This window comes from Mustela erminea, chromosome 18, assembly GCF_009829155.1.
Source record: "Mustela erminea isolate mMusErm1 chromosome 18, mMusErm1.Pri, whole genome shotgun sequence".
NCBI classification, from domain to species: Eukaryota; Metazoa; Chordata; class Mammalia; order Carnivora; family Mustelidae; genus Mustela; species Mustela erminea.
Genome location: NC_045631.1, coordinates 17,935,436 through 17,959,451, shown reverse-complemented (window position 1 = coordinate 17,959,451; position 24,016 = coordinate 17,935,436). Strand labels below are relative to the sequence as shown.

General features: G+C 43.5%; 1 long non-coding RNA gene and 1 other non-coding gene across 2 annotated transcripts; both read left to right on the top strand.

Moving 5' to 3' along the window:
• The first annotated feature begins 1,149 nt into the window (after nucleotides 1-1,149).
• On the top strand, nucleotides 1,150-3,616 carry LOC116577940. The gene is made up of 3 exons (XR_004280678.1): nucleotides 1,150-1,263; nucleotides 1,835-1,923; nucleotides 3,024-3,616. It is a non-coding gene; the product is annotated as an uncharacterized LOC116577940 (long non-coding RNA).
• A 14,386-nt stretch (nucleotides 3,617-18,002) lies between these two features.
• On the top strand, nucleotides 18,003-18,109 carry LOC116578591. The gene has a single exon (XR_004280960.1). It is a non-coding gene; the product is annotated as a U6 spliceosomal RNA (small nuclear RNA).
• The last annotated feature ends 5,907 nt before the right edge of the window (nucleotides 18,110-24,016 follow it).

Here is a 24,016-nt window from a genome sequence, read left to right as displayed (position 1 = left end):
GGAGCCTGCTTCTCCCTCTCCCTCTCCCCAGGTTGTGCTCTCTCTCTCTCTCGCCCCCTCCATCTCAAATGAATAATTTTTTTTAAATCTTAAAAAAATAAAAATAAAAAAACATTTGGATCACGTGACTCTATGATCTTTTTTTAAACAGACTTTATTTTTTAGAACCGTTTAATTAATTTATTTATTTAAGTTTATTTATTTATTTGACACAGAGAGAGAGATCACAAGCAGGGAGAGAGGCAGACAGAGGGAGTAGGAGGAAGCAGTCTCCCGGCTGAGCAGAGAGCCTAATGCAGGGCTCAATCCCAGGACCCTTGAAGGACTTGATCCCAGGACCCTGAGACCATGACCCCAGCCGAAGGCAGAGACCTAACCCACTGAGCCACCCAGGCGGGCCCCTACAGCAGTTTTAGATTCACAGCAAAATTGAGCAGAAGGTACAGAGATTTTCCATACACCCCTTCCCTGTCCCCCCACCCCCTATTTTCCCCATCCTCCACCAAAGTGATACGTTTCATGCAGCCAATCAACACACCTACGCTGACACAGCATAATCACCCAAAGTTCACAGCTTAGTGTTCATTCTGTGTTGTATAGTCGATCGGTTGGGACAAATATAAAACAACTTGTGTCCACCATTACAGCGTCATACAGAGCAGTCTCATTGCCCTAAACATCTTCTGTTCTCTGGCTAATACATCCCTAGCAGCCAACTATTATCTTTTATTAATTTACAACTTTAAGTTATTTTTAAAAATGGTAAAGTTTCTTAAATCCCACTGCTTGGGTTTGAATTTCCTTTCTATCATGGCTGGGTGACCCTTAGCACCTTGATTAACCTGCTCAAGCCTCTGTTTTCTCATTTTAAAGTGGGGGTTGCTGATAGTAATCTATGTTGTAAGACTGCTGTGAGATTAAATCAAGTAAAACTTGAGAAGTGTTGGGCCCGGCCCCTGGCACTTGGTATGCACACATCCGGCTCCACACAGTTACTGTGGTTATTATTTGTTATCTCTTCCTTTGTCCCAGCATGCACCTGACATTGGAACCTCCAGAGAGAATCTGATAGGCTGATGTTGTCAATAAGGAGCATCCCTATTGGACAGATTCTCACAGGCTCATACGTGGGCGGTTGGTTGGTCTACGTCCAACCTGTGCATAGCCACTTTGGGCTTGGGCTCCGTTTCCGGAACCAACCTGTGAGCTCCAGAAGAATAGTTCAGTCACATGACCCAGGACAAAGCAAGAAACCCTTAGAAGGTAATCACAGTCCTCAGAGAAGGACTCTGATAGTAGCAGACCTGCAGATCTGTTTGATTCATGCAGTAAAGTTGGTTTGAACAGGAAGAGAACAGAGGAAGAAAATGAGGGAACAAGGGACTAAAAAATATCTGTTACGATTGCTTTAGGGTTGTTGCGAGAATTAATGGAATCAATCCACATATATTACTTAGCATAGGTGCTGGGCACATTGTAAGCATTCAGTGTATGATAGCATGGAGGAGGAGGAGGGTAACGAACAGGTTACGGGTGGAACAAAGGGGAGAGGGAGATAATGGACAGGGATTGTGCTCAAGAGAGAAGGACTGAAGGTTTCAAAGCAGGAGCAGTTCCTAGGGAGGTAACAGTACAGGACGAGGTCCTGGAGGTGGGAGTGTGACGTGAAGACATCTGGCAGCTCCTTTCTCCCTACATCTACAGATAAATTCAGAGTCCAAGCTTTGTGTTACCCTGAGGTCTCACCCAATACCCACCAGTGTCTCAGCTCCACAGGGAGCCCTTTGCCCCGCCCTATGCCTTTCCGATGCGCCCAATTCTCTCCCCTCTCCAGGACTGCAGGAAGGGGCCAGTGTTTGCAGCCCTCCTGCCATGGAGAATGAGTGCTGCCCGGAGCAGACGGTTGGCACACATTGGCGACGGGTGCGAGCTTGGGCTGCGGAGGAGGTTCCAGAACACTAGGCTATTTTTAGGCTCGCCCAGATGCCCAATTCCCAGCTAAGGGAGGGGGCGTGGTAGGTGGGAAGCAATCTTGCTTTCATCGTTTATTATTTTATTAACCACTGAGGATGCTGTTGTATGCAGCGAGCCTCACCCGGTTTCATCACTAGTTTTCCTTTCCGCGATTTCTTCCTGCTTGTTAACGTCAGAAACAACTCTCTCCCCCGAGGGCCAAAGAAGGGTCGGGGAGAAAATGAAATTGACCAAGTGACAATGAATGAGGGCAAGGAAAAGATAAGTATTCCATCCTGCTCCATCAGCAGTGGGAGTGGGTCCAAAAAAACACTTAGCCTCACAAATTGCTCACTTACCCACCCTGACGTGAGTTTGCTCCAAATGGTTTGGAAAACTATTGCTTCTAATCAAAGGCGTCAGGCCTGTGGCTGGAAGGGGGCCAGCATGGGCCCAGCAGGAGTCTGAATTGCGCCTGGCTTCATTATCTTTATCTAGTCCAACGTTGTAGTGGTAAGTTTTTGTTTGGTTTCAAAGTGAGATGGTTAGGTCATTATTTGTTAAATTATAGCTTTTAATTAGCAGATCTATTGAAATGAAAAGCCTGAGAGAGGCTCACATGCCTCGAAGTTTTGTTTGGAATTTATAATTACCACTCTTTGGAAAAGATTAGTTGGGGGCGGTAAAGTCTTTCTTTTAAGATAATCCTCAAATTATATGCTGGGGAGAAGGGAGATGCCAGTAAACTAGACATACCTTTTACAAGTGATGCTATCTGTATTATTACCAACGCCCAGGGTCATTTTATTTGCAGGAAAAAGAGGGGGACAGATGTTTTATAACAATTCTTGTAACTTTTCTCAGGTTGAGCCCAAAATGGGAATTGAAGGGAATAGAAGTTTGGGTCAGTAGAGTGGGTAGCCAAGGTTACAAGATGGGAGTTTTGTTTACCACTTATTCATTCCTGATTCCTTCCTGATTCCCCCAGGAAGTATGAGATATGGGGTCCTTGGATCCTTGGTAGCCTTGGTAGATTTTCTCCTTTTGGGGAATCTGTTTTCTGCCTTTAGAAGGAAGAAAAAACGTCCTTGTTCTGACTTTCGAGTCTGAGCAGCCTTCCTCCCTGGTTGATGGGGCGCTAGTTGCAGAACGGCCCTGGATCCAGCAGGGGGCGCGCCGCCGCCGCCTGATTTGGAGCGCTTGCCTCGGGAAACCACACCCCCACATCTCGGTCTCCCTTCTGGAACAGCCGGGGTGTAGATTACCTTGTCTGCGCAAAGGGCCTCGGACTGTGAGAGGCCGTCGAGGTGGGCGCCCTGGCTTTCTTCTTACTCAAAGAGAACATCGCTATCTGCACAGGGGCAGAGGCACAGAGAGGCCCCCAGAATCTGAGTCATCTCTCCCAAGACTCTTGCTCCGCTCTCTGTTAAGTCCCACGGACAGCCAGTGGGAAGCCTCTCTAGAGCGCTGGCTGAGCCCACATGCACCGTCCCTCCCATGACCATCTCGGGCGTTTGAACATCTTGTGCCGTTGGGCCACAAACCCCATTAGGTCGGAGACCACGGATATCCTCTGATCTATTACCAGCACCCAGCATAGGACCTAACCCACATACACAATAAACAAACAAACAAACAAACAAACAAACGAAGAAGTCATGTAAACCAGTATTTTAATTATTTTATTCTTTCTTTCGTGTACTCTGCGCCAGGCATTGGGAATTCAGAGATTAAAAATAAAATAACCATCCTCGGGGCACCTGGGTGGCTCAGTTAAGCATCTGCCTTTAGCTCAGGTCATGATACGGGGGTCCTGGGATAGTCTCATATCACGCTCCCTGCTCAGTGGGGAGCCTGCTTCTCATTCTGCCCTCTGCCTCTCCCCACTGCTCCACTGCTCATACTCTGTGTCTTTCCCTCAAAATCTTTTTTGGGGTTTGGACAGGAAGAGAGATATTTATTTGACAGAGAGACCACAAGTAGGCAGAGAGAGAGGGGGAAGCAGGCTCCCTGCTGAGCCAAGAGCCCGATGTGGGGCTCCATCCCAAGACCCTAAGATCATGACCCCAGCTGAAGGCAGGGGCCTAACCCACTGAGCCACCCAGGCGCCCCTCAAATAAAATCTTTCAAAAGATAAAATAAATAATAATCTCCTCAAGGAGAGGCACCTGGGTGGCTCAGTGGGTTAAAGCCTCTGCCTTTGGCTCAGATCATGATCCCAGGGTCCTGGGATCGAGCCCCGCATCCGGCTCTCTGCTCAGCGGGGAGCCTGCTTCCTCCTCTCTCTCTCTCTGCCTGCCTCTCTGCCTACTTGTGATTTCTGTCTGTCAAATAAATAAATAAATCTTTTTAAAAAAAAATCTCCTCAAGGAGATTACAATATACACCTGAGATAGACATGAATGTGGTCAACTAGAATTTGTATCTTCCCCCAATTAGTGGCTAACTAACTTCATTTAGCCAACAAAATCACATCAGTCCCACATAGTAGACGTACATACTGGCTGGACATGACAATATCCTGAAATTCCAGCACTTCAATCTCGGCAGTGAACTTGACTCCCATCTTCTTTTTCAGGCTTTTGAGGGCAGGGCAGGGTTCCAATTCAGCTGCCTTCTGTCTCCTATTAACTCTGAAGCCCTAAATTACACTTTACATCCCATACTTCCTATGAAACCAGTCCACCCCAGAAAGGTCACTTTTGACCTGAGGTCCTTTGTCTGGGCATCAGTGTCTCTCTGCGTGATTTTTCCTTCAGAAGGGGAAGTGAGAAAAAATGCCTATTAATAAATATCACATTGTTTCCTAAAAGAGTTTTGGGGTTTCTGTTTTGGGGTTTTGTCTGTTTTGATTTTGCTTTAGAGTGCAAATTTGACAGTCTGTCTCCTCATCTTGCTTTCATCGTTATTCCTAATGATCACATTTACTCCACTTACAGGATTAATGGAAGAGATGAAACCCTCTCCCTTTGGGAGAGAACAGCACAGATAAGCAGCCCAGAAACAGGAATTTTTTTGATGAGCAAATGTCAAATTTTATAGGAGATTAACTTTGGGGATTGGAGGGAGGGTTATCCCTATGGCCTGGAGCAACCAGACACATCTCTAGGGCTCTGAGAGTCGAGAAAGGCAGAATACATATTTGGGAGGTGGTCCAATGCATTTTGATCCCTGAAAAAGACTAGAGCATGAAATGAGTAAAAGAAAAAAACTTGAAAGCTTTTTGACTCTTGCAACAACAAAAGCCAAGAGTTAATCTTTATAATTTCATGGTATTAAAAATGTACTAGAATTAAAATATTTTAAATCACACAATTACTCCTGCTCCAGCTGTGTGCACTGGTGTGGATCAAATACTGTCTGTCATTTAGATTACACTTGTCCCCTCCATAGCGCCTCAGCAAGGGTCCCAATGGCTGCAATTAAAACGACTGCTCTACACGGTTTCACAGGGGAATTCTACCAAACCTTTAAAGAGAAGATGATCACAGAGCTGTCTAAACTGTTATATACTATAGAAAAAGCAGAAAAATTTCCAAAACCTTTAAAAAATATGATCACAGGACTGATACCAAGCCAGTAAAAGACTTCATGAAATAGATAAATATACCTCAAGGATGTTAGTGCAAAAGGTCCAAATGCAATTTTAGTACATAAAATAGAGCATATTAAATTAATATATCATGACCATATGGGGTTTATTCCAGGAATTCAAGACTGGTTCAGGATACGGAACTCTACTACCAAAACCCAGAACTTCCTCTTCTGGTAGTGGTAGACTGGGTAATTTTGAACAATCTTCTCCACACACACACAAAAATTCTAAGATGGACAAAGTACAACAAAAAATTTTAAAGAGCATCAAAGATTTAGGCACCTGGGTGGCTCAGTGGGTTAAGCCTCTGCCTTCGGCTCAGGTCACGATGTCAGGGTCCTGGGATCGAGCCCCACATCAGGCTCTCTGCTCAGCAGGGAGCCTGCTCCCCCCCTCCCTCTGCCTGCCCCTCTGCCTATTTGTGATCTCTCTCTCTCTGTGTCAAATAAATAAAATCTTTAAAAAAAAAAAAGCATCAAAGAGTTAACAAGATAGGGATCGATTACTGGATGAGATCTGGGCGAAGTTGGGAGTACAGATTGGTTAGCAAAGCACTGGGGTCACATCCGGAAACATTTGCTGAGAGTCTATGACGTACTTTGGGCGGTGCAACAGGAACGGGGGGCAAAAGATAGAATCTACGTAGGGTAGGGATTCTGGTAAAATACCCCATCCCATAGTATTTATTTTTTTAACCTTTAAATTTTTAAAAAGATTTTGTTTATTTGAGATAGAGAGAGAGTGGGAGCATAGGGTAGGGAGGGAGGATGGGTCAGAGGCAGAGGAAGAAGGAGACTCATGAAGCAGGGAGCTTAACCCAGGACTTGATCCCAAGATGCTGACATTGTGACCTGAGCTGATCGACTAAGCCACCCCGGAGAGCCCCAATCCCATAGTATTTAATTCAGATAGGATATAAAACATCTGGGGGAGTAGATTAATTTCTTAATATACAGTATTGGAACAACTGAGTAGCCACGGGAAAAACAAAGGTAGACCCATACTTTAACATTTCATATAAGGATAAATTCTAATTGGATCAAAGTTTAAAATGGGGGAGAAAATGAAACCATGAAAGTAATAGAAGAATAGAAGAAATAGAAGAAAGTAATAATAATAAATAGAAGTAATGAGAGGATTCTCTTAAAATTCTGAAGGCAGTAAGGCTTTTCTCATTGTATGGCATAATCCAAAAGCTACTGCAAACACATTGATACAATTGGCTCATAAAAAAATCTGCAAGGCACATAACATAAAAAAAGTCGTAAGACAAATGACCAACTTGGGAAAACATTTTCAACTTATGTTACAGGCAAAAGGCTAATTTCCCTAATATTTAAGAATCCCCTGAAAATTGATGAGAAAAAGATTAATAGCCCAAGAGAGAAATGGGCAAAAGATAATAAACAGATGGTCCACAGAAAAGAAAAGAAACATGGCTCTTATGATGAAGATGCTCAACCCCAGTCATGATAAATCCAAATTAAAATCACATTGAGGGGGTGCCTGGGTGGCTTAGTTAGTTAGGCTAAGTGTCTGCCTTCTGCTCAGGTTATGACGTCAGGGTGCTGGGGCTGGAGCTCCATGTCGGGCTCTCTGTTCAGCGGGGAGTCTGCTTCTCCCTCTGCCACTCCCCTTGTTTGTTCTCTTTCTCTCTGTGTGTCAAATAAATAAATAAAATCCTTTTTAAAAATCAAACCACATTGAGATACCCTCTCTCACTCATTATCCTAGTAAAATTCGCAAAATTTGGTATCACACTGTGGAGTAGCAAACATTCTCATACTTTGCTGGCAAATTGACACCCTATATCAAGGACAATCTGTTAGTATTTATCAAAATTACGAGTGCATGTACCTTCTGATCCAGTACCCACTTCCAGAATTCTTTTCTGCATATATCCTTACATGAGTACAAAATGACATTCATATAGGTTAGTTATTATCATTGTAATGGCAAAATATCAGAAACAGCTAAATATTCAATGACAAAGGATTGATTACATAAAGGATGGTACCTTCATATACTGGAATATCATACAGCTGTAAAAAGAGACTAAGGAATCTCCTTATGTATTTTATGGAAAGTTCAACAAGATACATTCTAACCAAAAAAGGCAACAGAACAGGGTGTTGCCATTTGTGTAAATAAAAAAGAGGGTAACCATAATGATTCCACCAAAAAACTGCTGGAACAGATAAATGAATTCAGTAAAGTTACAGGATCCAAAATCAATGTACAGAAATCTGTTGCATTTCTATATGCTAAGAATGAAGCAACCGGGCCACCTGGGTATCTCAGTCGGTTGGGCATCTGCCTTCGGCTCAGGTCATGATGAAGCCCCTTGTTGGGCTCCCTGCTTGGTAGGGAGCCTGCTTCTCCCTCTTTATCTGCCTACCACTGTCCCCGTTGTGCTCTCTCTCTGTCAAAAGATAGATAAAATCTTTTAAAAAAAATGAAGCAACAGAAAGAGAAATTAAGAAAACAATCCCATTTACAATTGCACCAAAAGCAATAAAATACCTAAGAATAAACCTAACCAAAGAGATGGAAGACGTGTACTCTGAAAACTGTAAAACACTGATAAAAGAAACTGAAGATGACATAAAGAAATGGAAAGACATTCCATGCTCATGGATCAAAAGAACAAATATTGTTAAAATGTCTATACTACCCAAAGAGATCTACAGATTTAAAGCAATCCCTATCAAAATACCAACAGCATTTTTCACAGAACTAGAACAATCCTAAAACTTGTATGAAACCACAAAAGACCCCGAATAGCCTAAGCAATCTTAAAAAAGAAAAACAAAGCTGGAGGTGTCACAATTCCAAACTCCCAAGTTATAATACAAAGCTGTAGAAATCAAAACAGCATGGTACTGTCACAAAAACAGACACACAGATCAATGGAATAGAAGAGAAAACCCAGAAATAATCCTACAATTATATGGTCAATTAATCTTTGACAAAGGAAGAAAGAATATACAGTGAGAAAAAGTCTCTTCAACAAGCTGTGTTGGGAAAACTGGACATGCAGAAGGATGAAACTGGACTGCCTCTGACATAGGCTGTAGCAACATCTTTCTGGATAGGTCTCCTAAGCCAAAGGAAAGAAAAGCAAAAATAAGCTACTGGGACTACATCAAAATAAAAAGCTTCTGCCCAGCAAAGGAAACAGTCAACAAAACTAATAGTTAACCTACAGAATGGGAGAAGATATTTGCAAATGACAGATCTGATAAAGGGTGAGTATCCAAAATATATCAAGAATTCATACAACTCAACACTCCAAAAACAAATAATCCAATTCAAAAATGAGCAGAAGACATAAACAGACATTTCTCCAAGGAAGACATCCAGATGGTCAACAGACACATGAAAAGATGCTCAACATCACTCATCATCCGGGAGATGCAAATCAAAACTACAATGAGATGTCACCTCACACCTGTCAGAATGGCCGAAATCAACAACACAAGAAGCAACAAATGTTGATTAGGATGTGGAGAAAAAGGAGCCCTCTTGCACTGCTGGTGCAGCCTCTGTGCAAAATAGTGGGGAGGTTCCTCAAAGAATTAAAAATAGAACTACCCTATGATCCAGCAATTGCAATACTGGGTACTGGCCCAAAGAACACACAAACACTAATTCAAAGGAATACATGTACCCCTAGAGTATTGCAGCATTATTTACAATAGCCAGATTACGGAAGCAGCCCAAGTGTCCACTGATAGATGCATGGATAAAGAAGATGTAATGTGTATATACACTATATATATATATATATATATATATATATATATATATATACACACATATATATAGTATGTAGTACTATATACTATACACACAGATATATATATATATATATATATATATATATATAGTAACAAATGTCATATATGTAATGGAATATTATTCGGCCAGAAAAAGAATGAAATCTGGGGTGCCTGGGTGGCTCAGTTGGTTAAGCAACTGCCTTTGGCTCAGGTCATGATCCTGGAGTCCTGGGATCGAGTCCCACATCGGGCTCCCTGCCCAACGGGGAGTCTGCTTCTCCCTCTGACCCTCCACGTCTTGTGCTCTCTCTCTCTCTCTCATTCTCTCTCTCTCTCAAATAAATAAATACAATCTTAGAAAGAAAAAGAATAAAATCTTGCCATTTGCAAAGACATGGATGGAGCTAGGGAGTATAATGTTAAGCAAAATAAGTCAGAGAAAGACAAATACCATGGTTTTGATCATATGTGGAATTTAAGAAACAAACAAAAAAGTGAGCCAAGGAAAGAGAGAGAGAGAGAAACCAATAAATAGACTCTTAACTCTGGAATACAAACTGATGGTTACCAGAGGAGAAGAGGGTGGGGGGATGGGGAAATAGGTGATGGGGATTAAGGAGCGCACTTATCAGGATGAGCACTGACGAATGTATAGAATTGTTGAATCACTCTATTGTACACCTGAAATTAATATAATACTGTGTGTTAACTATACTGGATTTTTTTTTTTTTTTTAAGAGAGGGAGGAATGGTGGAGCACAGAGGAAGACAGACTCCCAAGGCAGTTTCATACCAAGCACAGAGCCCAATGCAGGGCTCTATCTCACAACCCCAAGATCATGACCCAAGCTAAAATCAAGAATTGGACCCTTAACCAACTGAGCCACCCAGGTGCCCCAATATTGGAATTAAAATAAAAAACAAACAAACAAACAAAAACCAAAATAGAGGGGAAAATAACATATATTCACAATATCTTGTATATGGAGAACAGTTTTCTTTTCTTTTTTAAAATTTTATTTATTATTTGACACACAGAGACACAGCAAGAGAGGGAACACAAGCAGAGGGAGTGGGAGAGGGAGAAGCAGGCTTCCTGCCAAGCAGGGAGCCCAATGTGGGGCTCAATCCCAGGACCCCAGGATCATGACTTGATCTGAAGGCAGACACTTAAGAACTGAGGCGCCCCTGGAGAACAGTTTTCTAGAAGGATAAACAAGAAACTAAAAACAGACTCACCTGTTGGAGGACATGGGAAGTGAGTGGATGGGGAAAGCCTAAAAGGAAGACTTTTTACTGCCTTTTATGTTTAATGTTTGAACAATGTGGGTGTCTTATTTATTTACAACTCTGGGTGTAACCTTCAGAGTCATGGCCAACTTTCCTGACCCACCATTAAAACAGCAGATGGATTGTATTTCTTATCAACTGGAAGATACTGCCCCAAGTCAAACTTTCTACTGGCCACAGGCACTGATTTATTTATTTATCTATCTATCTAAAATTTTACTTATTTATTTGAGAGAGAGAGTAAGAGAGAGCAAGCATGAGCAGAGGGAGAGGCAGGTAGAGGGAAAAACAGACTCTCTGCTGAACAGGGAACCCAACACGGGACTCGAGCCCAGGACCCCGGGACCATGACCCAAAGCGAAGGCAGATACTTAACCAACTGAGTCACCCAGGCACCCCCAAATACACTGATTTCTAAACACCAGTTGGATTTGGGATGGGCTTGAGGTGACTTAAGGGGCAGAATGGAGCTCACTGGCCCCTACTTTGATTTTGCCCCTAACTTTGACCTAAAAAACTTTTTAAAAACTGTATTAAAACATAACATAAAATTTGTCATTTCAACCATTTCAGGTGGGTGATTTGGTGGCATTAAGGACATTCACAATGTTGTGCCACCATCACCATCATCCATCTCCAGAACTTTTTAATCTTTTTTTTTTTTTAAAGATTTTATTTATTCATTTGACAGAGAGAGAGAGACAGTAAGAGCAGGAATACAAGCAGGAAAAAAAGAGAGAAGCAGGCTTCCTACCGAGCAGGGAGCCCAATGTGGGGTTCATCCTAGGACCCTGGGATCACAACCTGAGCCCAAGGCAGATACTTAACGACTGAGCCACCCAGGCACCCCATCTCCAGAACTTTTGCACCATCCCAAATGGAAACTCTGTACCCATTAAACAGTAATTGCCCCTTTTTCCCTTTGCCCAGTCCCAGGGAACCTCTTTTCTACTTTCTGTCTCTATAAATTTGCCTATTCTAGATAACATGTGTAAGTGGAACCATACAAATTTGTCCTTTTGAGTCTGGCTTATTTCACTTAGCCTAACCTTTTCCAGGTTCATCCATGGGGCAGCATGTACCAGAATCTCTTTCTTTTTAATGGCTGAATAACATTCCATTGCATGGATAAATTACATTTTATTTATTCATTCATCTGCTGAGGGATATTTGGGCTGTTTCCACTTTTTAGCTATTGTGAATAACGCTGCTGGGAACGTTGGTGTCCAAGGATCTGTTTGAATTCCTGCTTTCAGTTCTTCTGGGAATAAACATCTGGGAGTGGAATTGCCCTAATTTTGGCTTTTAACCAACTGAGCTGGCCAGAGCAACACTCCTGTGATTAAGATTAAGGACTAGATGTTAAGAACGTTGACTATGAGGGACACCTGGGTGGCTCAGTTGGTTAAACATCGGCCTTCGGCTCAGGTTGTGATTCCAGAGTTCTGGGATAGAGTCCCACCTTGGGCTCCCTGCTCAGCGGGGAGCATGCTTCTCCCTTTCCTCCTGGCTTGTGCTCTCTGTTGCTATCTCTGTCTCTCTCAAATTAATTAATCAGTGTTCTGGGGGTAGGGAGGGGAGAACCTTGAGTGCGAGTTAGAATACAAACAGTTAACAGTGTAAGACAGCCAACATAAATGCATCACAACCAAATGGCCTTCACAGAGGAATGTGAGGCCACAGGTTTTAATACCTCCCCTCTGTTGCCACGATGATTTCCACAGATGATCCACAGTTGCGCTGATATCTCATGTGGGTTTTCATCCTCAGACCATAAGGAATCCAAAAGACGCCCGGCACCTCCCTCCGCACCCCTCCATAGAGAAGACAGATGGGTCTGCAGCTTCTACCTGCTCCTTGTAATTTGGAACCAGGGCCGTGCCTCTAACTATCACAGTTTTTTTGGCACTCAGCAAAGATGGCCTGTGGTGACACTAATGTATCACTTGCTAATGAGAACTCTGAAAAAGGTTGCAAGCTCAGTAATTTGCTGATAGCCTCCTGACGGTCTCTAAGAGGGCTTCTGGGCAGGGACACCCCGAAAAGCATTAAACTGTGCCAAGGCACCAGTGAATTCGTGAAATAAGCTCTCGGTCCTGCCTACGTCTCTGGCATCAGTGTGCGCTCACCCTGGATCGTGGGTGAGTGGCTATTTTCGAAACTGCTTCCTCTACTTAAAATATTTCAAACCCACAACACCTGGGTGGCTCAGTCGGTTGAGCCTCTGCCTTCGGCTCAGGTCATGATCTCAGGGTCCTGGGATTGAGTCCTGCATCAGGCTCCCTGCTCGGCAGGGAGCCTGCTTCCCCCCACCCCCTCTGTCTGCCTCTGCCTACGTGTGATCTCTCTCTGTCAAATAAATAAATGAAACCTTTTAAAAAAATATATTTCAAACCCCTCCTCCAGTGGGCTGAGCATTGGCGTTTTTGGCTGTGGGCTTGGCCACCAAGAAGTGCCCATGAGGAGGAGCATAGCTGGCCCATATTGAGCCTGGGAGCCATCCTCACATGGCCTGGAAGCCAGGCAGATGCAGAGGAGGCTGACCCTTGCCTCCAAGAAGAAAAGAGAAGGATAGCATTTGCAAAATCAGCCTCCTCTGCCTGGAGGAGGAAGAATCAGAATGGACCAGTGAACTCTTGGTAATGGAAGAGCGCTTTGAGGACCCTGAATTCAACCCACAGCAGACATTTTTCTTCACCAACTCCTCTTCTGCCAGCGTCACCCTGACTTGTCATGGGAAATTAACGTATTCCTGGTTCTCAGCTATGTGGTTTTGGTATAATTAACCCCACCCCCAGTTCCAGAGATTGATTCTGATTAGCTTAAGACAGAGTTTCCCAACCCCTGGATGCAGTGATGCAGTCTAGCCCAAGCCAATAAAATGCAAGGGAATGACTGCTGGTGTTTCTGGCAAAGAAGAGCCCCCTCATTTGGGGAAAGTATGCAAATAAGGGAAGACTAGTGCCTGGAGTTTCTGGCAGCCATTGTGCCACCATGAGGGAGCACACGCCTGCGATTAAAACCAATACTAAGGATGATGAGGAACCAACAGAGATGTTGGGTCCTAGGCACATTGTTTGAGCCTATATCAAGCCCCACATGAAGTGGGCCCCATCTCTAAATTCTTTGGTTATGTAAGCCAATAAATGACTTATTATCTGAGCCAATTTGAGTTGAGTTTCTGTTATTCACAACATTAAGTTGTCCAGCTAATTCAAACCTCCACAACCAATGCTACAATAAATATAGTTCTTCCAGTGAGGGGAAAAAATTGTTAGCTGTTTCTGTGACGTAGGACTAGATGTTCAGCAGAGGATAGGGCAGGAATATGGAAAGAGGGAGTCTTGTATCACCTTGAGGAAAAGAGACCCTGCTGATGACCACTTATTCATGAGGAGAGATGCTTTGCCCAGGCGGCAGTATTAGGACCACTCCTGAACAAACTGGAGAAAGAAGACTAAGGCAAGTCTGTCTTAGTCTTGTCTCCCCCTGCTATCCCCACTTCCTCCCTGTAAAATGAGGATGTTAGATGCGTTGAGCTCTGAGCCCTATTTGGCTCTAGCAATCTGTGCATCTTTATTTCTGTACAAAAAAAAAACCAAAACACAGGTTTTGGAACTTTGCTGACCGGAGTTCAGCTTCTGCTGGCATCAGCTGAGCAACCTCAACCAAGTTACTTAACCTCTCTGACCCTCAATTTCCTGAGCTATAAAATGGGGATATTGGGCACCTGACTGGCTCAATCAGTAGGGCATGTGACTCTTGATCTTGGGGTCATGAGTTCAAGTCCCACGCTGGGTAGAGCTTACTTAAAAAAATAGGGGTGCCTGGGTGGCTCAGTGAGTTAAAGCCTCTGTCTTCGGCTCAGGTCATGATCCTAGGGTCCTGGGATCAAGCCCCGCATCGGGCTCTCTGCTCAGCAGGGAGTCTGCTTCCCTTCCTCTTTCTCTGCCTACTTGTGATCTGTCTGTCAAATAAATAAATAAATTAGGGGCGCCTGGGTGGCTCAGTGGGTTAAAGCCTCTGCCTTCTGCTCCAGTCATGATCCTAGAGTCCTGGGATCTAGCCCCATATCTGGCTCTGCTTGGTGGGGAGCCTTCTTCTCCCCACGCCCCCCCCCCCGCCCCCGCCGCTTGTGATCTCTGCCTGCCACGTGAATAAATAAAATCTTAAAAAAAAAAGAAATGAGATTTTAAAAAATAAAATGGGGATATTGGGATATTGATCGTTCCTTCTACATAGTGACTTTTGTGAGGACTAAATGAAATACCAAGTATAAAAGTGCCTGGCATGTGGCATCCATCCTGTAAATGACAGCTCTCCCTATCCCAGCCCACTGCCCTTCTCTGTAAATGTGGGACAGTCCGCCCGCAACTCCGGACCTGCAGTGCCGGAAGTCCGGCTTTTGTAAATAAAGCTTTATTGGAGCACAGCGATGCTCTTTCATCGTGTATTGGCTAAGGCTGCTTTCTAGCTATGTGAGAGTTAAGCAGCTGGGACAAGGACTGTAGGGCCAAAAGCCCAAAATCTTTACTTCTGGACCTTTACGGAATAGCTCACTGTCTCTTGATGGGGAACAGAAGGCCTGACCTTGCTGAAGGAATTTCAGTCACCAGGCAGCAGGTAGAGGAAATACGAAGGAGGTATGAAGGAATGTCTTGATGCCTCTGGGTCTCTCCTGCTGCTTCTATGGGCAGGTGAGCTTTCCTGCTGAGGGCGGTGGCCAGTCTCTGAGGAGAAAGCCCCCGGGCAGGGAAAAGTCCCAGTGGAACATTTGAAGATGGGATAGGACTCAAACCTTCTCTGGCATTTTAGGAAAGGGGCCAAAAGGGAGATTTCTCTTTAGACATCCCAGACACACACCTGTACACACGTGTGCACACACACTGCTTCAAGGAAATTGCCAGAGTGTTTAAGTATATAAAAAAGTAAAGGTGGCAACAGATGTCAGGTTCTGCTCTGGTGCGAAGAAAAAACGACTTCTTTTGGGGGAGCTGTTTTTAGTGGGCATGGTATCTGGAAAGGATTACCAATACCAGTAGGTCTCGGAACGGTTGGGTGGCCCCCGCACTAAGCGCTTGGAACTGAGCTTAATGCCACAAACAGGGTACCTGACCCACCATCCAGGGCCATTTATCATCTTCTCTGCACATGGAATTGTGGCGGCACATGGCGCGCTCCACAAACTTAGCTGTTGCTTTCCCAGGTGGTAAGAGCCCACAGTCAGTCCCTCTGACTGTGCCTAAGACTACGTGCTATTGCACCTCTCTGAGCTGCAGGCTGGTCTCCACAGAAGAATCTGGCAACTCAGTGCTTCCTCTAACAGATAACATCAGGCCCAGGGGCCACTGAACAGTTCATTGTTTTTTTTCTTAACAAGATCTTGTTGGGTGAGGTCAGGGGCCTCACCTCTGGGCCCTAACTGAGTAACAAAACACCTCTAGGCATTTTTTCTGTTTGTTTGTTTGTTTTCTCCTTAGCTCTGTGAGAGAAGCCCACTAGGGCATATCCCATCTTCTTCCCAGAACTCAGGGCTGGAGATCACTCCCCTCACCCCAACCTCCCTGGAGAAGTGGCCTTGATTAATTTGCCCTTTCTCCTTCACCCTCTTCCTGTTTTCCTCTCTGTCTCAAATACAGAAGCTAATGCTTGTGACATTTTTCATGTGTTAACTGTTTGAAGCCTTGTCACTCTCATGAAGTTGGTAATACTGTGATCCTTATTCTGCAGAGGAAGGAACTAAGGCAGTCGTCATTAAGTGATTTGTCCGAGGCCATGCAGCTAGGAAGGGGCAAGAGTGGGAGTCAAGGCCAGGCTCTCTGGTTTAAAACCGCTGTGCTTTTCTACTTCCCCAGATTGCACACGCCATATGCGTGCACACACACTGCACATACTCTCAGATCCTCCCTGATCTGGATACCGCTGCTGGAAGCAGGGTGCCGTCTGGGCTTCTGGGATCTGTGCATTGTCTCTTCTGGACTCCTGACGCCCTCTCGTGCTGGGCTTTGCCCCTGTCCAGGGGTGACCTGATAGCAAGTCTCACCCTCAGGATGATCACACAGCCCCGCACTGCCCTAACTGTTATACCCAAGTTTTCGTGTCTGAGAGACCACCAAGGAGCCAACACCGATGCAATCACACAAGGGTTTATTTAACAAGCTTAAGCTTGGGCCCAAGTATACCCAACACAGTGGAGCTTAGTTAAGGCAGGGGTATTTATGGGTTCCTGTTACTAAAGCAGGGTGGGGCTTCCTGTTACTAAAGTAGGGTGGGGGTCTCTGGAACCAAAGCAGGGTGGGGGTTCTTAGAACTAAAGTAAAGTAGGGGAAAGTTCAACCTTTGGGCATAGGGGCTGAGATGGCTGCCAGAGCTAAGATGGCTGTTCTTATGCTAAGGCTAAACCTGAGGTGGGATGGCCTTAATTTTTCTCGGCCTCCACACTAACCTCGGCTCCTCTGGATCTGGGCACAGCTGCTCTCATTCTTCAGTAGCCTTTGGTGTTTCCTGGGCATCGGAGCTTGTAGGCTCCTGAGGTGTGTGAGTCCTCTGTTGGTGACACCACCGACACCAGAGAGGCTTGCTGGGGCAGATGGGGACCACCCACTGCCAGTCCTTTCCTGGGAGCCCAAAATGGGAGAAAATGGATGGCCCTAAGGAGCAGCATTCTCATGTCTATTTCACATCATTTCCTCCAGTTTCCCCATTTTACAAATGAGGCCACTGGGGGCTAGCAGGGATACTGGGGGCTAGCTCCCCAAGATACCAGCTGGCCCACTGCAGCACTGCAAGTCCAGCCCTGGGTTGTCTTTCCCATCTAGATGGTGAAGGACATCATCATTAGGGTGAACTGGCCCCTAGCACCAAGTGAGGGCAGGCATGGTGTCTGGTTTTCCCCCGGAACATGGTCTTTCTTACGGAAGAGATGTGGACATGGGGCACAGTGTCAGAATGCGTGTAGGTCAGGGATTTCCCGAGGGTGGTGCTCACCCCCAGGTGGGTGGTCCATGAGATGATTTCAGGTGGCACTTGCTTGTTAAAGAGTGATGTGCATATGTTACTGAGCACTAGGGAAGTATACAGGAGAGGTGCCAATTCTATTAATGTGTAACATGCCTGTATATGGCTGCTTCAGAGGAGGCTCAGTGACAAAAAATCCAGTGAGTAAATAGTAGCACCGGACATTTGTTGACCTAAGCAAATGACCATTGGGAAATGCTGTTGTGGACAATACCAGCAATTTTATAGAGGCTTAAACCAGCCCTGGCCTCTAATGAAAACATACCCCACCCCAACCTCATTAATTACCAAAGAACTGCAAACTCCAATGAGAATGAGATATGGTTTTTCACCTTTCAGATTGGTAAAGATTATAAAGATTATATGTTCTCACTTTGGCAGCACATATACTAAATTTAGAACACCACAGAGAGGACTGGCATGGTCCCTGGGTACAGATGACATGCAAATTCATGATCACTCTCCCGTGAGGCTGTTGTAGGAGTGATCAGGTTGGTGTTACTGAGAACGGGAGCTTTTTTTTTTTTTTAGATGGAAATAGAAGGAGAGTAAGTAGAAATTCTGTCATCCTATATATGAATTGGGAAAATAACTATAAATTCATTGTGGGGTAACCCGATGGGGTAGAGGCCGGTGGCACAGGCAGTGAAAGGATTCACCCAAGGCAGAATGAAGAAGACAGAAGTTTATTGAATTCACGGGAGCAGCCGGCAGGACAGAAGGACAGCAAGGGAGAGACTGTCTGCCAGGAGGCAGGGCTGAGGGGCTATAATTCAGGAGGGGAGTGAGGAGGTATGGGAATGTGTGGAACTTTCCTTTTTTGGTACCTGTGCCCGGTTGTAAGTCACCCTTTGGTCAGCTAGGGTCTGCAGCTTTTTTTTTTTTTTTTTTTTAAGATTTTATTTATTTGACAAAGAGGGAGTGAGCGAGAGAGAGCACAGGAGCAGGGACAGAGGGAGAGGGAGAAGTAGAGTCCCCTGCTGACCAGGAAGCCCGAAACGGGACTGGATCCTAGGACTCCTGGGATCGTGAGCTGATCCGAAGGCAGACGAAGGCAGACCCTTAATGACTGAACCATCCAGGCGCCCTGGTCTTGCAGCTGTTTTGAGATGGGTCGCCTCTGTACTCAGATGGGTCTGTCCGCGCTCAGCCCAGTGGTCCCTGCGTGCCCTTCTACCCCATTTGGCTTCCAGGGCTTACGCCTGCTCCCTAAAAGCAGCCTCTACATTCATGATGTAGTTTAAATATAAATATTTCCTAGTTTTTTCCACTGAAAATACCTATAAATAATGACTAATGCAATAGAAATAAACACCTTGAATAACTTAACTGACGTCTCCACATGCCATTTCCCACTAAAAGGAAAACTGGGCTCTTCAGAGAAATGGCTGATTTTATGCCTGGGACAGGAAATACAACAGACAAGATAAGCCTGGAACATCTTGTCAAATAAGAAAACAATAAAGCTATCAAAGGCCACTGGTCTGAGGTCAAAAGCCTAGAAAGCCCCAGTTTGAAGAAGCTCCTGCTGGCAAAGATGGGAGAATCGGAACATCAGTAAAGACAATAGTGACAATGGAACAAAACACGTGAGCATAGTTAAAGCCCCAAATCAATTATTATATTAAAAGCAATTCAAGACAAAATAAAACTTCATTGTTACCTCTCAAGGACACCAGTAAACCAACTCATCTTATTATTTTTTAAGGTTTTATTTGTTATTTATTTTATTTTTAAAAAAGATTTTATTTATTTGACACAGAGAGAGATCACACCTAGGCAGAAAGGCAAGCAGAGAGAGAGGGGGAAGCAGGCTTCCTGCTGAGCAGAGAGCCCAAAACAGGACTCCATCCCAGGACCCTGAGATCCTGACCTTAGCTAAAAGCAGAGGCTTAACCCACTAAGTCACCCAAGTGCCCCTAAGCATTTATTTTTAACTAATCTCTACACCCAACGTGGGGCTTGAATCCACATCCCTGACATTAGAAGTTGCATGGTCCACTGGCTAAGACAGCCAGGCACCCCTAAACCAAGTCATTACTTTAAAAAATTGGAAATAGGGGCTCCTGGGTGACTCAGTTGGTTAAGCAGCTGCCTTAAGTGGCTCAGGTCATGACCTCAGGGTCCTGGGATGGAATCCGGGGAGATCCATATTGGCTGTGGACTCCCTGCTCAGCGGGGAGCCTGCTTCTCCCTCCCCTCTACTCCCTCCTGCAAGAGCACACGCTCTCTCTTAAACAAATAAAATCCTAAAACATAAAAATAAAAAATTGAAATAAAGGTAAAAAATCAAGCACCTATCATGTGTTTCCCCTATGAACTGTATCTCTGGATAGCCAAATGGTCAATGAGGGCAAATGTCTCTTTACGGACATTTTCCAGCTACTAAATGAAGAAGTGATGATAGTGTAACATCCTTTGCAATCATCAGCAATGGGGGCTAACTTCACAAGAAGAAACCTGACCAGAGATGATGGCATTTTTCCACAGAAGACATTCAAATGACTAATAAGCATATGAAAGGGTGCTCAGCCTCACTAAGCAGTAGGGAAATACAAGTCAAAACCACAACTGAGACATCAGCTCACACCTGTAGGGTGTCTGTTATCAAAAAGATAAGAGATAATAAGTGTTGGTAGGGGTGTGGAGAAAAGGAAACCCCAAGCACTGTTTTAGGAATGCAAATTGATGCAGCCACTATGGAAAACAGTACAGGTGGTCTTCAAAAAATTAAAAATAGAGGGGCGCCTGGGTGGCTCAGTGGGTTAAAGCCTCTGCCTTTGGCTCAGGTCATGATCTCAGGGTCCTGGGATCGAGCCCTGCATTGGGCTCTCTGCTCAGCAGGGAGCCTGCTTTCCTCTCTCTCTCTCTCTCTCTCTCTCTCTGCCTGCCTCTCTTCCTACTTGTGATCTCTGTCTGTCAAATAAATAAGTAAAATCTTTAAAAAAAATTAAAAATAGAATTATCATATGATTCAGTAATCCCACTTCTGGGTATATATCCAAAGTAAATGGAATTACCATCTGGAAGAGATATTTGCCTTCCCTTGTTTATTACTAATACATACTACAATATGGTTGAACCTAGAAAACATTATGTTAAGTGAAATAAGTCAGAAAAGTCCAGAAGAAGGCTGGTGGCTAGTGGGTCGGCAGGAATATAGGCAGTGCCTGGAAATGGGCACAGGACTTAAAGGATTCTGGAAATAAATAATGGTGGTGGTTACACAAGTGAGAAAATACCTAAACACTACAGAATTGTTCACTTTAAAATGGCAAGATTTATAGCATATGAATGGTATCTCAATAAAAAAAGAATATAAAAGCCCATAATTAATCTACAATAAAAAATTACTAGAACTAATGCACAAGTTTAGCAAGGTCTCAGGATACAAAGTCAATATACAAAAACCAATTATAATGTTATATACCAACAATGAACAGTTAGAAAATGAAATAAAAGACAATCCCATTTACGATAGCATCAGGAAAAATAAAGTACTTAGAAACTGAGCAAAAGATATGCAAACCTACACACTGAAAATGTGAAATATTGCTAAGCACAATTAAAGAAGACTTTAACGTATGGGGAGATACACTGAGTTCATGCTCTGGAAGGAAGACTTACTGTTAAGATGGCAGTTCTCCACAAATGTATCTGCACATTCAATGAAATCCCAAACAAAATTCAAATAGACTTTTCTGAAAAACTGACAAGCTGATTTTAAGATTTATACCAAAAGTCAAAGGACCTAGAAATAGCCAAGACACGTTTTTAAAAGGGCTGTTGGAGGGTTTTCACTACCTGATTCAAGACCTATTATAAAACTGGGGTAACAAAACAGTGATATTGCTCTGAAAATGGACATAGACATCAACACAACAGAATGGAGTCTGGAAATAGAGCCACACTTACATGGTCAATTGACTTTTTACAAAGCTGCTGGAGTAATTAGATACTGAAAAGAGTCTCCTTACTAAATGGAGCTGCAACAATTGGATATTCACATGGGAAGAGACAGCCTCTGTCCTGACCCTCTGTCATGCCCCCAAATTAACCAAAAGTGGATTAGAGGGATGCCTGGGTAGCTCAGTTGGTTAAACATCTGCCTTTGGCTCAGGTCATGATCCCAGGGTCCTGGGATCAAGCCCTGCATTGGGCTCCCTGCTCAATGGAAAGTCTGCTTCTCCCTCTCCCACTCCCCTACTTGTGTTCTCTCTCTTGCTGCCTCTCTGTCAAATAAATAAATAAAATCTTTTTTTAAAAAAAAGTGGATTAGAGACTGCAACACTAGTCCTAACACTATTAAACTTCTAGAAGCAAACATCAGAGAAATCTTTGTGATGTTGGGTTAGACTAAGATTTCTTTAACAGAACACAAAAAGAACAAAAAAAAATTATAAACTGTAAATTGTATATACATATCTATAAACTGTAAAAAATTAATAAACTATGTCATCAAAATAAAAACATGTTCACTGAAAAAAATGAAAAGGCAAGCCACAGACTAGGAGACAATTATTTGCAAAATACATCCGACAAAAGGCTGGAATAAAGAATATAAAGAAGTATTACAACTCAATTATAAGAAGACAAACATCCTCTATGAAATGAATAAAAGGTATGTACAGACGCTTCACGAGGAGTATTTGTGAATGGCCAACCAGCACATGAAAATATGCTACACATCACTAGTCATCAAAGCAACATAAACTAAAATGGCTAAAATGGAAAGACTGACAATACTAAGTGTTGAAGAGGATATAGAGCAATGGGACCCTCATACCCTGCTGGTGGTAGCAGAAAATGGTACGGTCACTTCTGGAAGCAGAATCTTACCAAGTTAAACATACAGTTGTCATACAACCCAACAATTCCATTCCTGTGTGGGTGGTTTCTTGTTTTTTTGTTTTTTCCTGGAGAGAAATGAATACGAATCTCCACACAAAGACAACCCAAACATTCATCACCTGGAAAGTGGATGAACAAATATGGGTATTCATAGTATGGAGTACGACTCAGCAATAGAAAGGAAGGAATGATCTAAACTTTACCAGCTCTCCTAATCTCATCAAACTAGAATCCATTTATCTGCAAGATGATGATAATACTTCTTCATAGCACTTATGATAGAGGCTGAAATTGATAAAATACATTAAAATGCCTATTCTCAACCCTGGGGGGGCAGAGGGAAGGGAGGAATGAAATATAAATACACTTAACATAGATGAGACTCAAACACATTATGCTAAGTTTCAGCACTCAGTCTGAACACCACAAACTGCCTTCATTCATAGAAAATTCCAGAAAAAGGGGGGTGCCTGGGTGGCTCAGTGGGTTAAGCCTCTGCCTTCGGCTCAGGTCATGATCTCAGGGTCCTGGGATCGAGCCCCACATCAGGCTCTCTGCTCAGCGGGGAGCCTGCTTCCCCTTCTCTCTCTGTCTGCCTCTCTGCCTACTTGTGATCTCTCTCTCTGTCAAATATATAAATAAAATCTTAAAAAAAAAAAATTCCAGAAAAGGCAAAACTTTGGTGACAGAAATGACAGAGAACTATGGTCATTTGGAACTGGGAGTCATGAAAAGGGATTGACTGCAAAAGAGCAAGAGGGAACATTTTAGGGGGTCCTGGCTGGCTGAGTTGTAAAGCACGTGACTCAGGGTTGTAAGTTCGAGTCCTATGTTGGATATAGAGATGACTTAAAAATAAAAATCTTGGGGTGCCTGGGTGGCTCAGTGGGTTAAAGCCTCTGCCTTCGGCTCAGATCATGATCTCAGGGTCCTGGGATCGAGCCCCATATCAGGCTCTCTGCTCAGTGGAGAGCCTGCTTCCCCCTGTCTCTCTGCCTGCCTCTCTGCCTACTTGTGATCTCTCTCTCTGTCAAATAAATAAATAAAATCTTTAAAAAAAAAATATATATATATATATTTAAAGATCTCTCTGTCAAATAAATAAATAAAATCTTATATATTATATATAATATATATAATTTATATACAAAATATATACATAAAATCTTTATATATTATATATAATATAAAAATAATATATATAATTTTTATATAAAAATATATTTTTAAAAAGATTTTATTTATTTATTTGACAGAGAGAGACACAGGGAGAGAGGGACACAAACTGGGGGAGTAGGAGAGGGAGAAGCAGGCTTCCCGCCAAGCAGGGAGCCAGACATGGGGCTCAATCCCAGGATCCTGGGATCATGACCTGAGCTGAAGACAAAGGCTTAAAGAGTGAGCCACCCAGGTGCCCCCAAAATAAAAATCTTGTGGGATGAAATCTTGCCATTTGCAATGATGTGGATGGAACTAGAGGGTATTATGCTGAGCAAAATAAGTCAATCAGAGGAAGACAATTATCATA